Below are 4,786 nucleotides of genomic sequence, written 5' to 3'. Positions count from 1 at the left end.
GTAGAGTGACCTAATTAACCTAAATTAACTACTTGTTGTACGCCACACCTGTACCACACACACACACACACGTGTATGTAATGTGTGTCTGTGACTCGTAAAACGGGACCTAGGGCACCCTTGCCTCAGCGAGTGCTGAAAATCCCTAGAGAAGGATGGGATAGAGAAGTATACACAAGTCTCAAAAAGGCCGCTAGGAAATCAATTATCATTATACATCAACAGGAACGAACCTAAACAACATTTTATATATTACACTCTTGCGATGTAAGTATACTTCGTAAAACCTATTATATCTATAAAAAAAATGGTAACATAAACTGGCGGCTTTGTCTGGGAAAGTTTGATTAATAGAGAGACAAGACGATCGTTTCCTTGCATCACATACCGTTGCAAAAATTGAAACACTTAAAAGCAGGTCCTTTTGCCTACATGGAAGATATTTCTTCTCCTGTTACAGACATAGTCCACCACCACGAAAATCTATTTTCTCATAAAATACACAGACTTACCACTCAGAACAGCTGAAACACACATACCCACCATACAGTATTATAAGACAAAAATGACTGAGAATACTGTACAAAACATCGTATTATTAGACAAAATCAGAAACTGAAGTGAATAGGTACAATACATCCAACTGACACTGTTGTTATACAATGACCAATGAATTGTTTCTAATAGATTTCATCAACATGGTTCTCACTACAGCAACATCATTCTAGAACCTTTATAAAATCGTTGAGAGAGAGAGAGAGAGAGAGAGAGAGGAGAGAGAGTAAATTTCCGGAAAGAACAAGTTTGGCAACTGCTTCCCAACTTGACAGTTGCAATGTCGTGGAGAGGAGGCACTCAGTTCCATCGGTGACAAAACAAACACACACTTATATGGAGCAGAGTAATTCCAGAATAACTGGGAGATTTTGTTATTACTTGTATACCATTGGTATCATTTTCCCATTACTTATAAACAGTCACTTTCAACAACTTGCAAAGTTAGTTTCCAATGAATCAAACTCCAACATACAAAACATTGGAACAGTATAGGAAGAAGAAAGTATATGAATAATGATAAACTAACAAACATATACAAACTTACATAAACAGCAATGAGAGCCACAAAAATCAAAGGCAGTGGTCACAAAAATAAACAGAATTTTAGAAGCAATGGAACCAATGATATTATAATAAATCATTTTAGAAGCAATGGAACCTGTGATATTATAATAAATCATTTTAGAAGCAATGGAACCTGTGATATTATAATAAATCATTTTAGAAGCAATGAAACCAATGATGTTATACTAAATCAACATTTTCCACTACGAAAATCATAACGGTATTAACAACAGGATTCCGTTAACTGTACTATAGATTTTGCCGTAAATAACTGTTTCACTTTCAGCAAGTAAATGGATTTCCCATACGGCGACAGTCGAGCCGATAAATGCAAGCATGTCACTATTTATGAACAATTTTCCCAGGCGCTCTGGTAATTAAATTCCGCAGCAGGCGTCACCCATAATACCGGCGAATACCGGAAATAGAAGGTTCGACTTCATAAATGCTTTCTAATTACTGATGTACTACCACTTGTGTGTACGTATGACAATCTTGGCTTGGTTTCTCTGCATTTTTTTTTCTTTACCAACGACAAATTCGGTTTGGTTTTCTCTGCTTGTTTTTTTTTAAATAGTCAAGCTCGATTAAGCAGCCTACATACGGAAGTTACATCGAAATCTATCGTCATATTTTAAAAAATAATAAAATTTCAACAAAATGACCTCAGGTGTTCGTATTGTCCCTCACAATATGGTGAACATATAAAGACAGAAATACAATAAATATAGAGGGTGGTACCGGTCGCTGTTTTCGAGACCATAAGCGCCAAATTTTCAATAATCCACATCAGTCGTTTGTCTGTAAACCTTACGTAGTCACTCCGTATACGAATAAAATGGAACCGAAGCCTTTCCAAACAGCAAAAGGCAAATAAAATAAGTATGGAGAATTAAAGAAACATATCTACCCATACGCACAATGGTGAAGACACGACAGCAAGCACAAGCACATCCCCAATAAAGTGTGTGTATATATATATATATATATATATATATACATATATATATATATATATATATATATATGCACATAATGTGTGTGCGCGTGTGTACAAGATGTTAAAAATTTTAAGTACATGCATGCAAATATTTGTAACCAACCTTACACACGTTATTACCATGATGCACAGTAGGGTTATACAAGGAAAAACTACATCTACAACTCCTCCTCACACACACACACACGCAGTGCATCTGCTGTGATGACGGTAAAAGTAGGAAGTCCCAAAGGTCACATTTCGGCCTTAACGCTAACCCTAACCAGTACTTACTTCACTGTTTAGATAAAAGAACCCAAAACTGAATGCTACAATAAAATATATAAATAAAACCTGAGACCACCTGGGAGAGGCAAGAGAGCTTCCTAGGCAAGCATTAGCATACCTGTACCATACGCACGTGAACACATGTACATTGTATATTTTCCCTAGGTGAGGGATGAACAGCAGTAAAAAGAAAAAAAAAGACGAAGTCAAGACATAATAACAGGTGTAGTTCGGAGAGATCCAACTGCGTAAGTTTGGATCTCTTCCGTCCTCTGATGGTGTCGTCTCCAAGTGCAGTGACGATGATGGTGATGGTGGCGATGACTTGGCTTTTGCTTGCTAGTTCATTCTTGAACTAACCTCTGTAAGCAGTCAATGTCTTCGCAGTCTGACGATCGTCAGATCGAATGGCCATATCATTACATCGATAAATGAACACATTTGTTTGATGACAACAAAATGATCGGATACTCCGTGCAAGTGGCCACCGGTAACAGCCTCATCATCAGTGAATCAAGAGGCAGAAGTATGCGACACATTCGCTCACTCACACACACAGTGATCACCGCCACTCCCCCTCCTATTATTGCACGACTGACGACGACAACACAATACAGGGTTATTCAAAACCTGGCCTCCCTCAAAAAACAGGTTTTGCAAAAGCGTCACTTGCGACGGACGGCCTTCCTGCTGCCCTACTATAAAGATCACGTTCCCCTCACATCGGAGCAATAATGGGACGTGATCTTTCCCCCCAACGACAAGGGGAAAGGGGTCATGATGAGGGAAGTGGCGCATCCAAAAAGGGGGACAGAAAGGGAGAATGACACTGCCAAACACACTCAACACGTACAGCTGGTCTTGGCAACGAAGGGCCACTCCCCTCATCAGCCTTTCAAATTCATTATTTATCACTTCAGTAAGCGAACGATTACGGTCACTCCGAGACGTGAAACGCTCTTCCAGGAGAGAAGCCGAAGCCTCTTAACCATACCGTGCGACTGACTACCCCGAAGGGTGCAATGCTGGTTGCTGTACGCGACGATGAAGGGAAATATCTTTATGTCACTCTGAGAGAGGTGTACAAGTGAGGGCAACGCGGATGAACGCCAGAGGAGACTCCCCTCGCTGGCGGCGGTCGTGAGAACACTGCTCGAGCAGAGAATGAGACCCCCAGGGGCCCGGCCACCTATGTTGTGTGCGAGAGTGTGTGAGTGAGGGGAAGTGAGGGATGAAGGCAGAGGGATGCGCGCGCATGAGAGAGAGAGAGAGAGAGAGAGAGAGAGGTAATTGGGGAGGGGGAGAGAGAGAGACGCGGGGGGAGGGGGGGGGGGCATTCATGGTACCACCCGCGCACAGGTTTTCTAGCTGGCCCCCTTACTCGAACCACCTCAATGGCTTTATGATAAACACTGTTCCCCGAAAGAGCCAGAGCGCAGAAGAACAGGAATTCAACGATTTCTTACAACTCAAAAATAATGAACTATTGTACGTGAAAGATATTTACTAAGCAAAAACAAACATTAATAGTCACATACATAAATGTACAGATCACACACATAAATAACATCATTATCAGTCAAGAAAGAGGTTAGTAGCAATATGTAGATGTTTACATACATGTATACATGTAACCTGATGATGGACACAAGCTAATGCAGAAACGAAGCTTTTGACGTACATCAAAGGGAGGCTCAGACCAGCCCTGAAGTGATCGTCTTTAAAGTCATAAACATGGTTATGCCGCCCCTAATGATAATTACATTCGGAGGAAACAACAAGTAATTCACTGCCAAACTACGTTAACATACATTTTCTCTGCCAGGCAGCTCTGGCTCACATTATATGCCCTCAGGTCCCACAGCATGTCAGGTCGCACGAAAAAAAAAAAAAAAAAAAAAAAAAAAAAAAAAAAAAAAAAAAAAAAAAAAAAAAAAACAAAAAAAAAAAAAAAAAAAAAAAAACAAAACAAAAAAAAAAAAAAAAAAAAAAAAAAAAAAAAAAGGGGGGGAGGGGAGGGGAGGAGGAGGAGGGGTTCAGACCACATCGCATGATGCACATATTTCACGTTAAAGGTTCTATAAACTGAATACAATGTATTTTACTTATTCATTTCAAGCCTTTGATCTTGCTGCGGTTTTATATTTCATAACGGAAGATTCACGCAAAATACTATATGTAAATAACTTATCATTTCAAGCCTTTGATCTTGCTGCGGTTTTATATTTCATAACGGAAGATTCACGCAAAATACTATATGTAAATAACTTCTGGTAACCTCGCGTTCGCTATGACTAGAAAAGTGTGTCTGATGATTCCCACACTGTTCTCCACATAAATTCATGGCAAGTTCTCCACAAAGCAATAATATACATTTAATATTAACATATAAAGGAG

The 4,786-nt window shown here is 39.6% G+C and overlaps 1 protein-coding gene across 14 annotated transcripts in view; it reads right to left on the bottom strand.

Moving 5' to 3' along the window:
• LOC135223632 (phosphofurin acidic cluster sorting protein 2-like) overlaps positions 1–3,586 on the bottom strand; it is a 250,623-nt gene extending 247,037 nt beyond the window's left edge. For 13 of the 14 annotated variants that reach the window (XM_064262247.1, XM_064262249.1, XM_064262252.1 and 10 more), the window contains exon 1: positions 3,384–3,586. The gene's annotated coding sequence lies outside the window, so the exon portion shown is untranslated. The remainder of the gene's footprint in view (positions 1–3,383) is intronic. The other variant, XM_064262248.1, reaches the window with a different exon arrangement.
• Positions 3,587–4,786: the final 1,200 nt, after the last annotated feature.

The sequence above is a fragment of the Macrobrachium nipponense genome, chromosome 10 (genome assembly GCF_015104395.2).
Source record: "Macrobrachium nipponense isolate FS-2020 chromosome 10, ASM1510439v2, whole genome shotgun sequence".
Lineage (NCBI taxonomy): Eukaryota > Metazoa > Arthropoda > Malacostraca > Decapoda > Palaemonidae > Macrobrachium > Macrobrachium nipponense.
The sequence above is the reverse complement of the archived record's forward strand: the minus strand, read 5'-3'. Positions and strand labels throughout refer to the sequence as shown.